Source organism: Scyliorhinus canicula, chromosome 4 (assembly GCF_902713615.1).
Source record: "Scyliorhinus canicula chromosome 4, sScyCan1.1, whole genome shotgun sequence".
NCBI lineage: Eukaryota > Metazoa > Chordata > Chondrichthyes > Carcharhiniformes > Scyliorhinidae > Scyliorhinus > Scyliorhinus canicula.
The window spans coordinates 200,170,924-200,194,302 of NC_052149.1; positions in this window are offsets into that span (position 1 = coordinate 200,170,924).

Consider the following 23,379-nt stretch of genomic DNA (forward strand, 5'->3'; position numbering starts at 1 on the left):
TCCTGGCAGTGGGAATCACATTCTGCTTTTACCAATTATACACATTGCCTGTTTCTATGTTTCATTCATAACAAACGCGTCATGTTTTGACAGAAACTAAAACGGCCAGAAATTTGAAACAAAATCAAAGGGGTGGGGTAGAGGTTTGTCTCCAGTGGCCTGGCCAAAAATGGGTGACATCAGATCGATGGCCTGTTATGCACAGCGCCTGTTGTTCCCTTCCTTTGCAGGCAATGTAATTAAATATCAGGTGCTGCATATTGCAGACAGCTCATCCTTTATCCATTGTTTGACCGCACTTCATAAGATGAATTTCCACCCTACAATGGTGGAAATGCCCAGGTAAGGCAGCACCAGTGACTGATATCGCTAAGCAATAGGGGATGGTAAATATACAAAGAAATAAAAGACACATTAAATCTGCTGACAAGGGAGGAAATCGGACCACCTGGAGGAAAACCACGCAGACACAGTGATGCACTATCAATTACGACAAGACGAGAGTAGAATGTAATCGAGGCTGCTGTACTGGGAGCAGACATATTTATACTCCGCCTACTTGGCAGGGCCAGCATGCCTGTAGCACCTGCCTTACCGTAAAACATATATATATATATATATACAGTATATACATCAGTGGTGATTACCACATTCACCCTCTGTTAAAACTGAGTCCAGCTGGGGTGGTGGAGAACAATGTACAGACCAGTTGCTTTTAAAATCACAGAGAATATTATAAAATTAGGTGGTCCGGTGCATGGATCTGTCGTCGAGAGCGCCGCAGTGCTGGTGGGGACTCAGGCATTGGCTTGGTCTTCGGTGACTCCGGGAGCATGTTGAAATACTCTTCATCCTTGGGTGGGAGCAAGGGGAGGACAGATTGTCTTGGAGCGGGGCTGCAGTGGGGTGCGCTGGGGGAAGGGAGGGTGGCGCCAGGGCAGAGGTGGGGGGGGGGGGGTGTGGAACCAGCTGGTGCCAGGGAGACTATGTCTTGGCGGCCATCGGGGTATGCTACGTAAACATACTACGGGTTGGCATGGATTAGCTGTACCCTCTCAACCAACGGGTCCGCCTTGTGGAGTCGCACGTGCCTACGGAGGAGAACGGGTCCTGGAGCTGCCAGCCACGTTGGGAGCGAAACCCCAGAGGTGGACCTCCTGGGGAAGGCAAAGAGACGTTCATGGGGTTTTTGTTAGTCGTGGTACACAGGAGCGACCAAATGGAATGAAGTGCGTAGGAGAGGACCTCCTGCGATCGGGGTCAGGCCCCAGAACTATGTTAAGGACCACATAGCCGAGGATGGCTAATGGGTTCATGCTGAAAACACACTTCTCCTTGTTGTAAGTGAGGTTGAGGAGAGTGGCGGTGTGGAGAAATTTGGAAAGGTTGGCGTCGTGGTCCTGCTGGTCGTGGCCGCAGATGGTGACATTGTCCAGGTACGGGAAAGTGGCCCACAGTCCGTACCGGTCAACCATTCGGTCCATCTCCCGTTGGAAGACCGAGACCCCGTTGGTGACGCCGAAGGGAACCCCAAGAAAATGGTAAAGGTGGCCGTCTGATTCAAACACAGTGTATGGGCGGTCCGCCTTACGGATGGGGAGCTGCGTGTCGCGTCTTTTCGTCCGACGTCACTTCGTCCAACGACACTTCGTCCACGTCTTTTGGTCCAACGTCTTTTTGTCCGCCCGTCTTTTGGTCCAACGTCACTTCGTCCAATTATCCAATTACAAATTAACTCCGTATAAAACCATTTAATTGATAAAATGCAAGTACAATACAGCAAGTGAATTTAATTGCTAAAATGCAAGTAATTGATAAAATGCAAGTAAAATGCAAGTTGAAAAATGCAGTTAAAAAGTTAAAAAATCTAAAAATGCAGTTAAAAAATCTAAAAGTTTACTAATTACTTAAAATTCCCGAAATTACTTAAAATTGATGTAAATTGTAAATTCCCGAATGATCAAATATTCCATCAGATACAATGGCTCTCATCACGCTGGAGCATACATGGGTGAATATCCTGCAGCTTATCTTAATAATGTCTGGAGATCAAGCAGCACAAATGCAGAACTCAACCTCAAGAGGCGAAATAGGTGGAGAGGATCCTTGAGCAGTAACATTGAAAAACTAAATTAAACTATTTGTAATTGGATAATTGGACGAAGTGACGTTGGACCAAAAGACGGGCGGACAAAAAGACGTTGGACCAAAAGACGTGGACGAAGTGTCGTTGGACGAAATGACGTCGGACGAAAAGACATAGCACCGGGGAGCTGGTGGTAGGCAAATTTCAGGTCCACTGTCGAGACGACCCAGTATTGTGCAATCTGTTTGACCATATCAGATATACATGGGAGGGGGGTACGCGTCTAGCTGCGTGTACCGATTGATGGTCTGACTGTAGTCAACGACTATCCCGCTTTTCTCCCCGGATTTCACCACTACCACTTGGGCTCTCCAGGGGCTGTTATTGGCCTCGATGATACCTTCCCACAGCAGCCGCTGGACTTCAGACCTGATGAAGGTCCTGTCCTGGGCGCTGTACCATCTGCTCTTGGTGGCGATGGGTTTGCAATCTGGGGTTAGGTTTGCAAAAAGGGAAGGCGGGTCGACCTTAAGGGGTGCGAGGCCGCAAACGGTAAGGGGTGGTAGGGGCCCGCCAAATTTCAGGGTTAGGCTCTGGAGGTTGCACTGGACATCCAGGCCGAGTAGCAAGGCAGCGCAGAGGTTGGGGAAGAGGCGGAAGACGCTGAACCTCAAGCCCTGCACGGTGAGGGTGGTGATGCAGTACCCCCAGATCGCCACGGAGTGGCATCCGGAGGCCAGGGAGATTCTCTGGTTAGCGGGGTGTACCGCGAGGGAGCAGCGCCTTATCGGGGTAGATGATGCTCTCAGTGCTCCCGGAGTCCAGCAGGCAGGAGATCTCGCGCCCGTCGACCTTCACCTTTGTCGAAGCGGTCGCGAGGTTGTGCAGTCGAGACTGGTCAATCGTGACCGAGGTGAGACGCGACTGGTCGTTGGCGGTTGCAGGCGATGAGCGGCCTGATGAAGTTCCCGACGGGCAGGGGTCCTAAGGCGAGTAAAATGGCGGCACCCACAGGACGCACGTATCCTGGGGAGCAAGATGGCGATGGCCTCGGGCCACACGTGTCCTGGGGCAGGCAAGATGGTGGCGCCCATTGGTACTAAGGCAGGCAAGATGGCAGCACCCACGGGCCGCACGTGTTGTGAGTAGAGAAAGTTGGCAGCACCCACGGGCCACATGTGGTCCGAGGAGGGGAAGATGGCGGCGCCCACTAGCCGCACGTGGGGGAGTGCCGGGACAATAGCGGTGATTGAGCGGGCCTGGCACAGTGCAGCGAAATGTCCCTTCTTGCCATAGGCCTTGCAGAGGGCGCTCCACGCCAGGCAGCACTACCGGGGGTGTTTTGCCTGTCCACAGAAGTAGCATTTGGGTCCCCCGGGGTTGGCTGCCGCGCGGCGCAGGCGTGGGTCGGCTGGGAACCGTCGGTGATGGGGTCCGTGATGGGGTGGCCTCGGCGGTCGAGGGCATAGGCGTGAGGCGACCGTAAGCGAGAGAGCTCGTTTTTTGGTCGCTGCGAGGTCAAGTGCGGTCCCTTCTAGAGGCGCTGGCGAATGTAGCCAGACCCTATGCCCGTAACAAATGCATCTCTCATCGGCAGGTTTGAGTGTTGAGTGGCCGAAACGGCCTGGCAGTCACAGTCTCTAACTAGGGTGAGCAGGGCATGCCAGAAATCTTCCACAGATTCACCGGGAAGTTGGCGCAGCGTGGATAGGAGATGCCTGCCGTAGATTTTGTTGGTCCGCTGAGCGTAATTTTCCTTCAGTAGCGCCATGGCTTCTGTGCAGGTCGGCGTGTCCTGGACGAGGGGAAAAACGTTGGAGCTCAGCCGCGTGTACAGAATCTGGAGCTTCTGTGCTTCTGGGATTGAGTCTGGCGCAGACCCGCAGAGCCGATATAAAGCTTCAAAACAGGCCAGCCAATGTTCAAAGTCCTTTTTGCCGTTGTCTGCTTGAGGATGCAGCTGCAGGCGATCCGGCTTGACGTGGAGGTCAATCTCTGAAAAATCTCTGTGTAATAAATTGATGCACTATCAATTACGACGAGACGAGAGTAGAATGTAATCGAGGCTTTGTTACATAGAGATGTGTGGCCTCCTACAGCAGCTGACGAAATGGCTGCTGTACACGGAGCACACATATTTGTACTCCGCCTACTGGGCGGAACCAGCAGGCAGGGATCTACCCCCGTACCTGTAGTACAGGGGCCTTGCCATAAAACCAATATATATTCAGTATCTACATCAGTGGTGACTGCCACACACAGGGAAAATGTGTAAACTCGACACAGACAGTGATCAAAGCCAGGGATCGAACCGGAGACTGCTAACCACTGTGCTACCGTGCCGCCCGTTATAAAGGGAAATTTCAGAGAGGTGTTCCAAGCCATGAGGGGTCAGGATGCAGTAGTTGGAGAGAAATTGTTTCCATTAACTGAGGCTTTAATGAACTAAACAGAAAGCCTCCTGGCCTCTGATCCTGAACTGGGGCAGCGGGGGAGACCAGCCACCTTTATACCGAGCCCGAGGGGAGGCGGAGCCAGCAGGCAGAGGTTTACCACATTCCATGTAATACAGTGGCAGTTTACCACAATACACATATTGTTGTATACTACAGTGGTTCGGAGCCAGCAAGGACAAGCCCAGGCATGTAACAATACAACAGTACAATACAATACAACACATTGGTTTACCACATTCACCCCCTATTTAAAAAAAAGAGTTCAGTGGGGGCGAAGTGAGCTTAAAGATCAAGTCTGTCGGGGGCCTTGACCTTCCTCCGTGATCGCCTCAGTCCCGGCTGTGGTGTGGGCACCGGTGTCGAGACCTGCGCGTCCAGGAGTGTGTTGTCCGCTTCTTCACCAGTAGTTGAGTCAGTGGAGGGGGGATACTGTGTGGGCAGGGGTGGTGGGCCTGCTGGTGCCAGATCTTGAGGTAGCCGGGTAATGATGGAGGGAGGCGGTGTAGGGTCGGGGGTGGTGGTGATGGTCACTGGGGAACCTGCAGGTGCCAAATCCCAGAGGGAGACTGTGTCCTGATGCCCGTCACGATGTGCCACGTAGGCATTTTGTAGATTTGCATGGAGGAGCAAGGACCTTCTCGACGAGGGGGTCGGATTTATGGCTCCTCGCATGCTTCCGGAGGAGGATGGGCCCTGGGACTGTCAGCCAGGACGGAAGCGAGACCCCGGAGGTGGACCTGCTGGGGAAAGAAAACATACGTTCGTGAGGGGTCTCGTTGTCGGAGGTGCACAGGAGCGACGGGATGGAGTGGAGCGCATCAGGGAGGACCTCCTGCCAGCGGGAGACTGGGAGACTTCTAGACCGTAGGGCCAGGAGGATAGCCTTCCAGACCATCGCGTTCTCTCTCTCCACCTGTCCGTTGCCCCGGGGGTTGTAGCTGATTGTCCTGCTGGAGGTGATGCCCTTACTAAGCAGGAACTGACGCAACTCATCACTCATGATGGAGGAACCCCGATCGCTATGGATGTAGGTGGGGAACCTGAACAAGGTGAAGAGACTGTGCAGGGCCTTGATGACGGTGGCAGAGGTCATATCAGGGCATTGGATGGCAAGTATTGAGTATTTGTCAATGTTGAGGAAGTACACGTTACGGTCAGTGGAGCGGAAGGGCCCTTTGAAGTCGATGCTGAGGCGCTCAAAGGGGCGAGAGGCCTTTACCAGGTGGGCTCTGTCTGGCCGATAGAAGTGCGGTTTGCACTCCGCGCAGACATGGCAGTCCCTGTTCACGGTCCTGACCTCCTTGATGGAGTAAGGCAGGTTGCGAGCCTTGATAAAGTGAAAAAAACGTGTGACCCCCTGGGTGACAGAGTTCATTGTGGAGGGCCTGAAGTCAGTCGACTTGTGTGCTGGCACACGTACCACGGGATAGGACATCTGGAGGCTCAATGAGCTTCCCCAGTCGGTACAAGATATCGTAGTTGAAGGTGGAGAGCTCGATCCTCCACCTCAGAATCTTATCGTTCTTGATTTTGCCCCGCTGTGTATTGTTACAAATGAAGGCAACCGACCGTTGGTCAGTGAGGAGAGTGAATGGCCTGCCGGCCAGGTAATGCCTCAAATGTCGCACAGCTTCTACAATGGCTTGGGCTTCCTTTTCGACGGAGGAGTGTTGAATTCCGGAGGCATGGAGGGTAGGGGAGAAGAACCCTACCCGCCTGGTTGAGGGTAGCGGTCAGAGCAAATCTAACCCATCGCTTTCCACCTGGAATGGAATGGACTCGCCCATAGCGTGCATCGCGGCTTTGGGAATCTCTGCCTTGATGTGATTGAAGGCCAGGCGGGCTTCAGCCATCGGGGGAAAAATGGTGGATTTAATAAGTGGACGGGCCTTGTCCGCATAATTGGGGACCCACTGGGCATAGTAAGAGAAGAACTCCAGGCATCTCTTCAGGGCCTTGGGGCAATGGGGGAGGGGGAGTTCCAGGAAGGAGCGCATGTGGTCGGGGCGGGCCCTCGGACTCCGTTTTCCACAACGTAGCCAAGGATGGCGTGGTGGGTTGTGTGGAAAACGCATTTTTCCTTATTGTAGGTGTGGTGAATCACAATCCTAGTAATTCACACTGTGTTATATTGTATGTGTTGTGTCCTTGTAAGCTCGGTATACGAGCAGTTGTGCAGCTCTGCCCATAGGGGGAGATGAGGAGTTTATACTGGGCTCCACCCTTGGCTCCGCCCATGGTTCCGCCCATGGATCCTCCCACTAACCGGAAGTATAAAGATCTGCAGTTGTGAGCCTGCTGCCAGTTCATCTCGTCGCAGGCAGGCTCAGTTGTAAGACTATTAAAACCACAGTTCACTTCCAACCACGTGTCTTGTGAATTGATGGTCACATCAATTTAATAGTCTTAGGAAAATTGAAGAAAACGACTATGGAATCAGCCCTCAAACCTGATCGACTAGAACTCGACCCACAGGCTGCAGAGGCGAAATAAATCTTTTTACACTGGCTCAGATGTTTCAAGGCCTACCTGGCTGAATTAAGCACAGCAGAAACTACAGAGGAGCAGAAACTCAGCCTACTGCACGCAAGGGTGAGCCACCGTATCTCTATTCAACTTAACAGTACTACCTCGTATACGGAGGCCCTAGCCATGCTAGGTCGAATGTACGTGAGGCCCATCAACAAGGTCTACGCATGCCACATTTTTACGACCCGCCGCCAGCGCCCCGCGGAGTCGTTGGATGAATTCCTGCGCAATTTAAAAGCCTTAGCTCGGGACTGTAATTATCAAGCTTTATCAGCCGAACAGCATATGGAGCTCGCTGTCAGCGATGTGTACATGGCAGGGCTTAGGTCGAACTATGTGCGCCAGTGGTTACTTGAAAAAGGGGCCCAGAACTTGGAGGACACGGTAGAATTAGCTACTACCATGGAGATCTCGTTCCGCAGCCTCACCTCGTTCCCCGCGGACCAAGCGACCCCCATCCTGGGCCCCCGACCAGCGACTGCCCCATGCCTGCGCCGCATGGCCACCCATCCACCATGCAGCCCCAGTATGCCATTTTTGTGGACAGCCCGAGCACCCACAGCAGCACTACCCGGCCCGCAACGCGACCTGCAGCAGCTGCGGTTGCAAAGGACACTATGCCCGGGTCTGCCTGGCGAAGAAATCCCCCTCTCCAAACTCTCCCGCAGCCCAGAGCACTCATTTCCAAAACTTATAGACCCGCAGGTCTCGAAATGCTGCGGCCTGTACTCTGGCTCCGCCCCCACCCGACACGTGTGACTCATGGGGGCCGCCATTTTGGGGGCCATCTTCCTCGCTGCCCGCCACGTGCGATCCACGGGGGCGGCCATCTTAGGATCCATCCTCTTCAAACTCTGAAACTCACCTCGAAGACTCCGACCTCAGCTGACAGTCATCACGGGGCCACTCCAGCACAGCTGATCGAGCCGCCGACTACCCGCAACTCAGCGCGGTCACGTTGGACCAGTCGTGTCTGAAACACCTCCGCAACTCAATGATGACCGTTAAGATCAACGGGTACAGGACACCGTGCCTCTTTGACTCCGGGAGCACTGAGAGCTTCGTACACCCAGATCTGGTAAGACGCTGTTCGCTCCCTATCTTCCCTGCACGGCAAACTATCTCCCTCGCTTCGGGCTCACACTCTGTTCACCTCCAAGGGCGCACCATCGCGACCCTAACGATTCAGGGCACTAGCTACTCGAACTTCCAGCTATACGTACTCCCCGAACTCTGCGCCCCACTCTTACTGGGACTCGACTTCCAGTGCAACATCAAAAGCCTCACACTCAGCTGCGGCGGGCCCCTGTCCCCATTCACTATCTGCGGTCTAGCGATGCTAAAAATTGACCACCCTCCACTCTTTGCCAATCTCACTCCGGACTGCAAACCCATAGCCACTCGCAGCAGGCGATACAGCCTGCAGGACAGGGTGTTTATCAAAACCGAGGTCCATAGGCTTCTACGTGAGTGGTCGTCAAGACCGGGGAAAAATTCCGAATAGTAGTGGACTATAGCCAGACCATTAATCGGTTCACGCTCCTCGATGCGTACCCCCTCCCCAGGATTGCAGACATGGTGAATCAGATCGCCCATTATCGCATCTTCTCCATGGTGGATCTGAAGTCTGCATACCACCAGCTCTCAATCCGCCCGGAGGACCACCACTACACGGCGTTCGAGTCCGACGGCCGCCTCTTCCACTTCCTCCGGGTTCCCTTGGCGTCACGAAAGGGGTCTCGGTATTCCAACGAGCAATGGACCGAATGGTGGACCAGTACGGGCTGCGGGCCACGTTTCCATACTTGGACAATGTCACCATCTGCGGCCATGATCAGCAGGACCACGACGCTAACCTCCACCGTTTTCTCCAGACTGCCCAGAAACTCAACCTCACGTATAACACGAAGAAATGCGTTTTCCGCACGACCAAGCTAGCCATCCTCCGCTACGACGTGGAAAACGGAGCCCTGGGCCCTGACCTGGACCGTATGCGCCCCCTCTTACAACTCCCTCTCCCTCATTGTCCCAGGGCCCTCAAAAGGTGCCTGGGGTTTTTCTCATATTATGCCCAGTGGGTCCCTCAGTATGCGCACAAAGCCCGCCCACTATTTAAGGCCACACTCTTTCCTCTGTCAGATGAGGCTCGCCAGGCCTTCACCTGCATCAAGAGGAACATCGCCAAAGCGGCCATGCGGGCGGTGGATGAATCCGTCCCTTTTCAGGTAGAGAGCGATGCCTCAGAGGTAGCTCTCGCAGCCACACTAAATCAGGCAGGGAGACCAGTCGCCTTTTTCTCCCGAACCCTCTCCGCTTCGGAACTTCGACACTCCTCAGTCGAAAAGGAAGCACAGGCCATCGTGGAAGCTATACGTCACTGGAGGCACTACCTCGCAGGTAGGAGGTTCACCCTCATCACCGACCAAAGATCGGTTGCCTTTATGTTTGACAACTCACAAAGGGACAAAATTAAAAACGATAAGATCCTACGGTGTAGGATCGAACTCTCCACCTACAAGTACAATATTATGTTCCGACCAGGGAAGCTCAACGAGCCCCCAGATGCCCTGTCCTGCTGCACGTGCGCCAGCGCGCAAAACGACCGCCTGAAAGCTATACACAATGACCTCTGCCACCCGGGGGTCACCCGGCTCCCCCACTACGTCAAAGCCCGAAATCTGCCTTTCTCCACAGAGGAGGTAAAAGCTATCACCAGGGATTGCCCGATCTGTGCGGAGTGCAAACCGCATTTCTATAGTCATTCACACTGTGTTATATTGTATGTGTTGTGTCCCTGTAAGCTCGGTATACGAGCAGTTGCGCGGCTCTGCCCATAGGGGGAGATGAGGAGTTTGTACTGGGCTCCACCCTTGGCTCCGCCCATGGTTCCGGCCATGACTCCTCCCACTAACCGGAAGTATAAATATCTGCAGTTGTGAGCCTGCTGCCAGTTCATCTCATCGCAGGCAGGCTCAGTTGTAAGACTATTAAAACCACTGTTCACTTCCAATCTCGTGTCTTGTGAATTGATGGTCACATCAGTAGATGAGGTTCAGGTGTTTAGCGGTGTGGAGGAAGTGCCGGAGGTTTTCGTCATGGTCCTGCTGGTCGTGGCCGCAGATGGTGACATTATCTAATACGGGAACATGGCCATTTGGTCCATTTCTTGTTGGAAGACCGAGACCCCATTGGTGACACCGAAGGGAACCCTGAGGAAGTGGTAGAGGCGGCCATCTGCCTTGAAGGGAGTGTATTGGCGGTCCTCTGGGCAGATAGGGAGCTATCTGTGTCAACTGTGGAGAAGACTCGATACTGGGCAATCTGGTTGACCATGTCAGATATGCGGGGGAGGGGGTACGCATCGAGCTGCGGGTACCGGTTGATGGTCTGACTGTAGTCCACGACCATCCGGTGCTTCTCCCCAGTCTTGACGACCATCACTTGGGCTCTCCAGGGGCTGGTACTAGCCTCAATGATTCCCTCTCGGAGGAGTCACTGGACCTCTGACCTGATAAAGTCCCTGTCCCAGGCACTGTATTGTCTGCTCCTAGTAGCGATGGGCTTACAGTCGGGGTGAGGTTAGCGAAGAGCGAGAGTGGGTCGACCTTAAGGGCCGCGAGACTACAGATGGTGAGGGGGGGCATGGGTCCACCGAACTTTAAAGTAAGGCTTTGAAGGTGGCACTGGAAGTTGACCCCAGTAATAGGGCAGCGCAGAGATGGGGAAGGACGTAGAGCTTAAAGTTAGTGTACTCTACGCCTTGTACAGTAAGGGTCATGACACAGTACCACCGGATTTCTACTGAATGTGATCCGGAAGCCAGGGAGATTTTTTGTGTTGTGGGTAAGATTGGGAGGGAGCAGCGCCTTACCGTATCTGGGTGTATGAAGCTGTCTATGCTACCGGAGTCGAAGAGGCAGGCCGTCTCGTGCCCGTTGATCTGGACAGTCATCTTAGAGTTTGTGAGATGATGAGGCCGGGACTGGTCGAGCGTGGTGGAGGCAAGCTTCGGAAGGTGATGGGTAGGCCGGTCAGAGGTGGCGGCGGCCAACGTACGACCGGGTGAGCAGGGCTCCCGAGAGGTTGCAGAGTGGTCCCAAGATGGCGGCCCCCGTGGGTCACGCGTGGCGTGTGGCATCGGAGATGGCGTTAAAGATGGCGGATCTCATGGGTCGCGCGTGGCGGGTGGCAGCGAAGATGGCGGCGCCCATGGGTCGCACATGGCGGGTGGCGCAGCACTTGGGGGCGGCTCCGACAGGCAGCAGGTAGCGCTGCTGGGCCTAGAAGCTTTAGGGAGAAATCGGGCCTGGCAGGCTGTCACAAAGTGGCCCTTCCTCCCACACCCGTTGCAAGTCGCGTTTCGTGCAGGGCAACGTTGTCTGGGATGCTTACCGTGGCCGCAAAAGTAGCACTTCGGGCTTCCGGCATTGGCGGTCTGCTGCGCGGCACAGGCTTGTGCCGCATTCGAGTTGGATGATGGCGGCGCCCACGAGGTCCACAAGGGTTTCGCGTGGTCGGAGGTGCAGACCTCTATGTTCCGGAAGGTCACCTCTAGCGAGTTTGAGAGCTGCACTGTCTCTGGGAGGCCGAGTGTACCCCCTTCTAGCAATCGCTGGCCGATACCGCCTGGCCAGCACAGTTCTGGCCGAGTACCCGCAAGGCACGCAGGAATTCTGCTAGTGATTTCCCAGGGTGTTGTCACCTCATGGCAACAAGGTGCCTAGCATACACCTCGTTTACAGACTTTACATATTGTCCCTTCAGCAGCATTATCGCCTCCATATACGAGGGTGCGTCCCTGATGGGAAGGAAAACTTGCCGCCTTACCCGTGCGTTGAGGATCTGCTGCTTTTGGAGGTTGGTGAGGTCTTCGGTGGAAGATCCAAGGTACGCTTCGAAGCAGCTTAGCCAGTGTTCGAATGTTGCAGTGGTGTCGGCTACCTGTGGATCCAGCTCCAGGCGATCAGGCTTGAGCAATGAATTAATCTTAGAAGTTTGGTTTATTAAATTGATGTGCCATCAATGAACACAAGACGAGTAGTGAACGTAACTGAGGCTTTAATAAACTAAACAGAAAGCCTCCTGGCCTCTGATCCCGAAATGGGGCAGCAGCGGAGACCAGCCATCAGAGTCCAAGCGGAGACGGAGCCATCAGGCAGTGGTTTACCACATTCCATGTAATGCAGTGGCAGTTTACCACAATACACATATGATATATTATAGTGGTTCGGAGCCAGCCCAGGCATGTAACAATACAACATTACAATACAATACAATACAGTGGTTTACCACAGGGAGCCAGAGGCATAGTGGTAATGTCACTGAACTGATAATCCAGAGACCCAGATTTTTTAGAACGACTTTGCCACTGTACAATATATTCTCATGTTTGTCTGGGGACCCAGGTTTAAATCCCGCAGGTCATGGAATTTGAATTCAAAAAACAAATCTTGAATTAAGAGTCTAAAGATGACGATGTCGATTGTCGTTTAAAAAATTGAATGTCCTTCAGGGGAGGAAATGTGCCATCCTGGTCTGGTCTGCATGTGACTCCAGATTCATAACAATGCGATTGACCATTAAATACTCTCTGAAATGGTCAATTAGGGATGGGTAATAAATGCTGGGCTTGCCATCAACGCCTCATGAAAGAATTTTTTAAAATAGCCGAACGATCAAGAAGGCACAGATTTCAGGTAAAAGAACACTTCCTGCAGCGAGTAGTTAGGATCTGGAATACACTGCCTGAGGGTGTGGTGGAGGCAGTTCAATCAAGATACTGTCGAGGGAATTGGATTATTACCTGAAAAGGAAGAATGTGAGGAGAAGGCCAAAGAATGTCACTCAGTCAACTTCTCTTGAAGAGAGTCAGTATGGAAATACTGGGCCGAATGGCACCCTGTGTGCTCTGACAATTATATGCTTCTATTATTCACTTCTCAGTTTTGATGTATGATAAAATGGTCAAAGTGACAAAAACATATTGCACTTCCAATGTTTAGATTGTTTTGTGCAAACTTTTACCTGTCTTCCTGACACTTCCATTTAATGCACTGCCAATAACCTTTTAAACTTCTAACCACCTGTTACTCACTCCAAACTGGAGGAAATCAACTTTCCCTATTCACAATACTTAAATCCTTCATAACTTTATTAGCCTCTATTAAATCTCCTCCTAACACTTTTTGCTCAAGACAAAACTGTCCCAGTACCTCAAATCTATGTGCATAATTATAGTTTCTTATTCCTGAATAAATCTATCCTTCTAACTTTTTTTTTAAATATAATTTTTATTGGAATTTTTTACAGAAAATATAAAACATAACGACAAACAATGAAATGCAACAAAATAACCCATAATAACCGTATCACCCCCATATCGACGCATGTATCACATCCCCCCACCCCCCCAACCCCAATGAACAACAAAAGAACTTCAAAATAAATTTACATTAAATAAACAAACATAGTCATCGTCCGCCCCCCCCCCACCTTTTCCCTCCCCCTCCCCCCCCCCCCCCCGGGTTGCTGCTGCTACTGTCCCCGTACCCTGTCGTTGAGCCAGAAAGTCGAGAAAAGGTTGCCACCGCCTAAAGAACCCTTGTACCGACCCTCTCAGGGCGAATTTGACCTTCTCTAGCTTAATGAAACCCGCCATGTCATTGATCCAGATCTCCACGCTTGGGGGCCTCGCATCCTTCCATTGTAGCAAGATCCTTCACCGGGCTACTAGGGATGCAAAGGCCAGCACACCGGCCTCTTTCGCCTCCTGCACTCCCGGCTCCACCCCAACCCCAAAAATCGCGAGTCCCCATCCTGGCTTGACCTTGGATCCCACCACCCTCGACACTTTCCTCGCCACCCCCTTCCAGAACTCCTCCAGTGCCGGGCATGCCCAGAACATATGGGCATGGTTCGCTGGACTCCCCGAGCACCTGACACACCTGTCTTCACCCCCAAAGAACCTACTCATCCTTGTCCCAGTCATGTGGGCCCGGTGCAGCACCTTGAATTGGATGAGGCTAAGCCGCGCACACGAGGAGGAAGAATTAACCCTCTCCAGGGCATCAGCCCATGTCCCGTCTTCGATCTGTTCCCCCAGTTCCCCCTCCCACTTAGCTTTCAGCTCCTCTACTGACGCCTCCTCCGCCTCCTGCATAACCTTGTAGATATCAGATATCTTCCCCTCTCCGACCCAGACCCCCGAAAGCACCCTGTCGCTCACCCCCCTCGCGGGAAGCGAAGGGAATCCCTCCACCTGCCGCCTAGCAAATGCCTTTACCTGCAGATACCTGAACATGTTCCCCGGGGGAGCCCAAATTTCTCCTCCAACCCCCCCAGGCTCGCAAACCTCCCATCAATAATCAGGTCCCTCAGCTGTCTGATGCCCGCTCTGTACCAACCCTGAAATCCCCCATCAATGTTCCCCCTTAACGGAGCCTCCATCGAGCCCCCCACTTCTCCCCTATGTCGCCTCCACTGCCCCCAAATCTTGAGGGTAGCCGCGACCACCGGACTCGTGGTATACCTCGTAGGAGGGAGCAGCCACGGCGCCGTTACCAGGGCCCCCAGGCTTGTATCTCCACAGGACGCCCTCTCCATCCATTTCCATGCTGCCCCCTCCCCCTCCATTACCCACTTGCGCACCATCGACACATTGGCCGCCCAATAATACCCCGAGGGTTTGGGTAACGCCAGCCCCCCCCATCTCTACCCCGCTCCAAGAAGACCCTCTTCACCCTCGGGGTCCCATGCGCCCAAACAAAGCTCATGATGCTGCTCGTAACCCTTCTAAAAAAGACCCTAGGGATAAAGATGGGCAAACACTGAAAAAGGAACAAGAACCTCGGGAGAACCGTCATTTTGACGGACTGCACTCTACCCGCCAACGATAGCGGCACCATGTCCCACCTTTTAAATTCCTCTTCCATCTGCTCCACCAGCCTGGTAAAATTAAGCTTATGGACAGTCCCCCAACTCCTGGCCACCTGCACCCCCAGGTATCTGAAACTCTTCACTGCCCTCTTAAATGGGAGTCTCCCAATTCCCTCCTCCTGATCACCCGGGTGTACTACAAATACCTCACTCTTGCCTAAATTTAACTTATAGCCCGAGAAGCCCCCAAATTCCGCTAACAGCTCCATCACCCCCGGCATTCCCCCTTCTGGATCCGCCACATACAACAGCAGGTCGTCCGCATACAGCGATACACGATGTTCCTCCCCACCCCGCACCAGACCCCTCCATCTCCCTGACTCCCTCAACGCCATAGCCAAAGGTTCAATCGCCAGTGCAAAGAGCAAGGGGGACAGGGGGCACCCCTGCCTGGTCCCACGGTAGAGCCTAAAGTACTCCGATCTCCTTCCATTTGTAACTACACTCGCCATCGGAGCCGCATAGAGCAGCCTCACCCATTTGATGAATCCCTCCCCGAATCCGAACCGCTCCAGCACCTCCCACAGGTACCCCCACTCAACTCTATCAAACGCTTTCTCCGCATCCAGCGCCGCCACTATCTCCGCCTCCCCCTCCACTGCCGGCATCATAATAACATTTAGCAGTCTCCGCACATTCGTGTTGAGCTGCCGTCCCTTGACAAATCCTGTCTGATCCTCATGTATCACCCCTGGCACACAGTCCTCTATCCTGGTAGCCAGGATCTTCGCCAGCAACTTAGCGTCAACATTGAGGAGCGAGATAGGCCTGTATGATCCACACTGCAAGGGGTCCTTATCCCGCTTTAGGATCAGAGAGATCAGTGCCCGCGACATCGTCGGGGGGGCAAAGCCCCCCCCTCCCATGCCTCATTGAAAGCTCGCACCAACAGGGGGCCCACCAGATCCGCATCTATCCTTCTAACTTTAATGTCCTCTCTATAATAGAGTACTGGGTACTCTAACTGTGGCTCAACCATGACCTTGTACAAATTTATCAGAACCATTTTGCTGCTGTACAGTGTATCCTCATGTTTGTCAACCTCCCTACTTTTATGGCATTAGAAAATGTCATTTTGCTTAATACAAACAAGTTCTCATCATATAGATATTGAAAATTGAAGGGAGCCACTCCCAAGCCCTGGTGTACACCAAAACTTCTCCATTCTAAGCAACACTCGTTAGCTCTAACCCCTTGGGCTGGTTGGTAAACTGACATTGAGAGAGGCAAAACACCAGCACCTTAAGACATCCTTCTGATTGAATCAATATTTCATGGAATAATGCTTTTGTCATTGCAGCTTAGTTTTTGAGACTTACCATGGGCATCGCACTATTTTTTATATATAAACTCTTCAATTGCAGTTAATTGATTGAAACTTTAAATTTATAAAACAGACATACATTACGACTAAATATAATGGGAACATAGAATATAAGAGCAGGGAAGTTGTGATTGGCCTTTATTAAATGCTCACTAGGCCGCAGTTACAATATTGTGTGCAGTTCTGATCGCCACACTATAGGAAGGATGTGATTGCAATAGAAAAGGTGCAGAGGAGATTCACCAGCATTATGCCTGGGCTGGAGCATTTCAGCTGAGAAGAGAAGCTGGATAGGGTGGGGTTGTTCTGCTTATCATGGAATTCCTACAGTGCAGAAGGAGGCCATTCGGCCCATCAGGTCTGCACCGGCCCTTGGAAAGAGTACCCTGCATAAGCAGACGCCTCCACCTTATTCCTGGAACCCAGTAACTCCACCTAACCTTTTAGAACAGGCAGAGCAGAAGGAGCTAATTCGGCCCATCGAGTCTGCACCGACCCACTTAAGACCTCACTTCACCCTATCCCCATAACGCAATAACCCCTCCTATTCTTTTTGGACACTAAGGGCAATTTATCATGGCCAATCCACCTAACCTGTGTGGTGGTTTGACTAGGAGCGCTGCCATTGGTGCAGAGCACTGGTTTCCCATTGGCTCTGGCTGGTCATGTGCCTCTCGGCTGATTGGCTGAGACTAGTCATGTGACTGCTCACCAATTGGTCAAGAGGCAAGTAGACCCCGTCTCCAAGGCGGGGTATAAGTACCCAGAGGTCCCGGCGGTCAGCCTTTCACTGTAGTCGACCACCGGGCTAACATCTAGCTGATTAAAGCCTAAGGGCGAAATTCTCCGACCCCCACGACGGGTCGGAGAATAGCGGGAGGGCCTTCCCGACATTTTTCCCGCCCTCCCGCTATTCTCCCCCCCCCCCCCCCCCGCCCAACTCCCGACACGAATCGCTGCCACCGTTTTTTTACGGCCGTTTTTTTACGGCTGTTCGATGGGCCAAAGTCCCAGCCCTTTATGCTGTTTTTACGAACGGCAAACAGACCTGGTCTGGCCGTTCGTAAAAACGGCGGGAACAACTCGCTTTTTATAACCATGGCACCGATTGGCACGGCAGTACCACGGCCGTGCCAAGGGTGCCATGGGCCCGCGATCGGTGGGCACCGATCGCGGGCAGCGGGCCCGATGCCCGCGCACTATTTGTCCTTCCGCCGCCCCGCAGTATCCATTCGCGGGGCGGCTGAGGGGCATCACGGCCCGCGCATGCGCGGGTTTTGTGCAAATACGCAATGACGTCATCCGCGCATGCGCGGGTTGGAGTCTTCCAATCCGCGCATGCGCGGCTGACGTCATATGACGCGTCAGCCGGCGCTAACTCCGGCAAGCGGGCTTAACGAAATTCGTTAAGCCCGTGATGCCGGAGCTTGCGGCGTCGGGCTGCTAGCCCCGACTGGGGACCAGAATCGGTTCCCGGTTGGGAAGGGGCGCGCAGCCTTACGATTTCTCCCGTTTTGGGAGAATCGCGCCCTAAGTTTGGACCTTCATCGTGTCTCGCGTCCAATTGATGGTACATCAACCTGCACGTCTTTAGATTGTGGGAGGAAACAGGAGCAGCCAGAGGAAACCCACGCAGACACGTGGGGAGAACGTGCAGACTCTGCACAGACAGTGACCCAGCAGGGAATCAAACCTGGGACCCTGGCGCTGTTAAGCCACAGTGCTATCCACTTGTGCTATCGTATCTACCGATAGAGTAGATAGGAAGAAACCTTTGCCCTTATTTGAGGGGTCAGTAACCATGGGCTGTAGATTTAAGGTAATGGGAAGGAGATTTAGAGTGGATTTGAAGAAAAACGCTTTCACCCAGAGGATGATGGGAATCTGGAACTCACTAGCTGAAGCATTGGTAAATGTGGGAACCCAACTCTGCAACAATTTGGATGAGTACTCAGTATACAAGGCTCCAAATCAAATGCTGCAAAATGGGATTAGGCTGGATAGGTGCTTGATGACTGGTGCAGACACAATGGCCCAAAGGCCTCTTTCTGTGCTGTAAATCTCTATGGAATCTAATACATGAATCAAATACAAAGAACCAAGTAGATGGCTCATCTCCCTCGTTCTTGTATCTCCTCCATTCTTTTATGTAAACACTGTCTCCTATGGTGAAGCCAGAACCATCTCCCTGGTACCCATCAGCATTTTAGCAGTGGCATCAATCACAGATTGATTTAATAAGAACTTAAGAACAGGGAGCAGAAGTAGGCCATCTGGCCCTTCGAACCTGCTCCGCCATTCAATGAGATCACGGCTGATCTTTTGAGGACTCAGCTCTACTTTCCCACCCGAACACCATAACCCTTTATTCCTTTATTCTTCAAAAAACTATCTATCTTTATCTTGAAAACATTTAATGAAGGAGCCTCAACTGCTTCACTGGGCAGGGAATTCCATAGATACACAACCCTTTGGATAAAGAAGTTCCTCTTAAACTCAGTCCTAAATCTACTTTCCCTTATTTTGAGGCTATGCCCCTGGTTCTGCTTTCACCCGCCAGTGGAAACAACCTCACCACATCTATCCTATCTATTCCCTTCATAATTTTATATGTTTCTATAAGATACCCCCGCATCCTTCCAAATTCCAAGAGTATAGTCCCAGTCCACTGAACCTCTCCTCGTAATCCAACCCCTTCAGCTCTGGGATTAATCTAGTGAATCTCCTCTGCACACCCTCCAGCACCAGTACGTCCTTTCTCAAGTAAGGAGACCAAAACTGAACACAATACTCCAGGTGTGGCCTCACTAACACCTTATACAATTGCAGCATAACCTCCATAGTCTTAAACTCCATCCCTCTAGCAATAAAGGACAAATCTCCATTCGCCTTCTTAGTCATCTGTTGCAGCTGTAAACCAACTTTTTGCGACTCATGCACTCGGACACAGCAGCATGTTTTAATATTTTATCATTTAAATAATAATCCCTTTTGCTGTTATTCCTACCAAAATGGATAACCTCACATTTGTCAGCATTGCATCCCATCTGCCGGACCCTAGCCCATTCACTTAAACTATCCAAATCCCTCTGCAGACTTCCAGTATCCTCTGCACTTTTTGCTTTACCACTCACCTTAGTGTCGTCTGCAAATGTAGACACATTACACTTGGTCTCCAACTCCAAATCATCCATGTAAATTGTAAACAATTGTGGGCCTAACACTGATCCCTGAGGGACACCACTAGCTACTGATTGCCAACCAGAGAAACACCCATTAATCCCCACTCATTGCTTTCTATTAATTAGCCAATCCTCTATCCATGTTACTACTTTACCCTTAATGCCATGCATCTTTATCTTATGCAGCAACCTTTTGTGTTCCACCTTGTCAAAAGCTTTCTGGAAATCCAGATATACCACATCCATTGGCTCCCCATTGTCTACCGCACTGGTAATGTCCTCAAAGAAATTCCACTAAATTAGTTAGGCACTACCTGCCCTTTATGAACCTATGCTAGGCATCTGCCCAATGGTATAATTTCTCTCCAGATGCCTTGCTATTTCTTCCTTGGTGATAGATTACAGCATCTTCCCTACTGCCGAAGTTAAGCTAACTGGCCTATAATTACCCGCTTTCTGCCTACCTCCTTTTTTAAACAGTGGTGTCACGTTTGCTAATTTCCAATCCACCGGGACCACCCCAGAGTCTAGAGAATTTTAGTAAATTGTCACGAGTGCATTTGCAATTTCCCTAGCCATCTCATTTAGTACCTTGGGATGCATTCCATCAGAGCCAGGAGACTTGTCTACCTTTAGCCCCATTAGCTTGCCCATCACTACCTCCTTAGTGATAACAATCATCTCAAGGTCCTCACCTGTCATAGCCTCATTTCCATCAGTAACTGGCATGTTATTTGTGTCTTCCATTGTGAAGACCGACCGAAAAAACTTGTTCAGTTCCTCAGCCATTTCCTCATCTCCCACCATTAAATCTCAATTCTCATCCTCTAAAGGGCCAATATTTACCTTAGCCACTCTTTTTTGTTTTATATATTTGTAGAAAGTTTTACTATCTGTTTTATATGCAGCAAGTTTACTTTCATTATCTATCTTACTCTTCTTTATAGCTTTTTTAGTAGCTTTCTGTTACCCCCTAAAGATTTCCCAATCCTCTAGTCTCCCACTATCTTTGCCACTTTGTAGCTTTTTCCTTCAATTTGATACTCTGCTCTATTTCCTAATACATCCACGGTCGACTTTCCCTTTTTCTACCGTCCTTCCTTTTTGTTGGTATAAACTTTTGTTGAGCACTGTGAAAATCGCTTGGAAGGTTCTCCACTGTTCCTCAACTGTTTCACCATAAAGCAGGGGTGGGCAAACTACGGCCCGCGGGCCGCATGCGGCCCGCCAAAGGTATTTCTGCGGCCCACCAAGTCATTAAAAAAAAAAAAAAAAAAAAAAATTTTTTTTAAAAATTTTTTTTTTTTTTTTAATTTTTTTTTAAAGGTTAATGGGTGGGGGGGCTGTTGGGTTACTTACTGGTATAGGGTGGATACGTTGACTTGAGTAGGGTGATCATTGCTTGGCACAACGTCGAGGGCCGAAGGGCCTGTTCTGTGCTGTACTGTTCTATGCTCTATATGAGGCGCCCACAATCATAACCGGGTGAAGTAATTATTTTACTTAATATGCTATGCGGCCCTTTGCGAATTGTGAATTTCTGAATGCGGCCCTTGCACGGAAAAGTTTGCCCACCCCTGCCATAAAGTCTTTGCTCCCAGTCTACCTTACCCAGCTCTTCTCTTATCCCATTGCAATCTCCTTTGTTTAAGCACAAAACACTAGTGTTTGATTTCACCTTCTCACCCTCCATCTGTATTTTAAATTCCACCATATTGTCATTTTCCTTCCGAGAAGATCCCTAACTATGAGATCAGTAATGAATCCTGTCTCATTACACATGACCAGATCTAGGATCGCTTGTTCTCTCGTAGGTTCCATTACATACTGTTCGAGGAAACTATTGCGGATACATTCTATAAACTCCTCCTCAACAAGGCTGCCTTGACTGAACTGGTCAAACCAATCGACATGTAGATTAAAATCCCCCATGATAACAGCTGTTCCATTTCTACATGCATCGGTTATTTCTTTGTTTATTGCTCGCCCCACCGTAATGTTACGATTTTGTGGCCTATAGACTACTCATATCAGTGACTTTTTCGGCTTACTATTCCTGATTACCACCCAAATGGATTCAACTTTATCCTCCATAGCACCGATATCATCCCTCACTACTGCCCGGATGTCATCCTTAAATAACAGAGCTACACCACCTCCCTTACCATCCACTGTGGATAATCTAGAATTATTTTTGTTTCATCAGGATTTTTCAAATATTTACCGAAACAAAACCCATAAAACAAGTAAAAGAAGACACAAAGTTGGCAGCAGTTCTATAAACGATGGCATGCTGTTTATCATTTAATGATATATTTGCACTGCAAAATGTCAGCTTGAGTTAGCCTTCAAATTAATAATAACTAAAATGTCTGATAAATCAGTTAGCATGCTTGTGCTTCCAGTGTAAGAGACAGATCTTTATTTTTTTATTTTGATAGGGTTTTAAAGAAATTGCAATGCTGGTAACAAAACGCAGTAAACTAGCCATCCAGCTGAAGAGTTAGCTAGCCAATAATAAAGAGTGAGAAATGCATTCACAGTACGCTATAAGTGGGTTAGTTATAGTGTGAAACAAAGTATTCCTGTGGCTTAGAGGATGTGGGGGTGGAGGATTGTTCTTCTCCATGTAGTCTAGCAATGTCACTGAATAAAACAGCCATGTCTGAGAACAGCAAGGACTGTCCTCCTGAATCTCCACCCCTTTCTGTTGAGGAATGACTTTTGATCAATAGTATAGCTGCATTTGAGAACTTGTGTACCTGAATCATGCAAAAATAAAATTGTATTAATTATTGTTTTTAATAATGAAAAGAAATATAATAGTTGTAGTATGCAGTTAATATACTCAGTCTCTAGCCTGTGGTTAAATTGGAGCAGTGGTACGATTCTTCTTGCAGAAATGTACAGTTGTAATCATAACACATTTTGCAATTGCAACTGTGAATGACTCTGACATGCCCTCCTCTTAGTTGACTTATTCTCAGCTCCCAGAAAAAACATCTTTCATGAATGTAGCAGGTATAATGCTAAAAAAACAACATTATAAGAGCTTTTCAAAAGGGAAATTCGGGGGGGGGGGGGGGGGGAAAGGAGCAGACAGATGGTGCCACAGGTTGGTGATCAAAAGCTTGGTTGAAATTATAGATTGTAAGGAGCTGGTTAAAGGCAGGGAGGGAAGTAGAGAGGCAGAGGAGTTTAGAGACCGAGAGCGAGATCTATCGGCTGAGTTGTGCCCAAAAAGCAGCATGGCGCGGCCGGTAGATGCCGGGAGATCCCTCTTCCGGGATCTACCCAGCTCGCCATGCATTGCGAGGCGATCTCACGAGACGTCCTGATGTGAATCCCACCCATTGTGTGTGGGAACACTTTCTGGAAAATCTGCATATCAGAGTGAGACAGCTAGTCTCCCTGTAATATGCATTCCTGAGGGTGTGGGATCTAACCCTTGTGACAGTATACAAATGTACAGCATGTGAAGAGTTAATGCTATGTTAAGCCTAGCCACCAGATGGAGCTAAGGGACAGTACTATAAATTGCACTGGTTCTTGGGCTTGGGGGAGGAGATTAATTGAAGCTGAAGAAGACAGGAATCAGAACTGGTTAAGATATAATAATTATAGTTAGTAGTACCGTGGGCAGCACGGTAGCATGGTGGTTAGCATAAATGCTTCACAGCTCCAGGGTCCCAGGTTCAGTTCCCGGCTGAATCACTGTCTGTGCGGAGTCTGCACATCCTCCCCGTTTGTGCGTGGGTTTCCTCCGGGTACTCCGGTTTCCTCCCACAGTCCAAAGATGTGCGGGTTAGGTGGATTGGCCATGATAAATTGCCCTTAGTGTCCTAAATAATAAGGTTAATGGGGGGG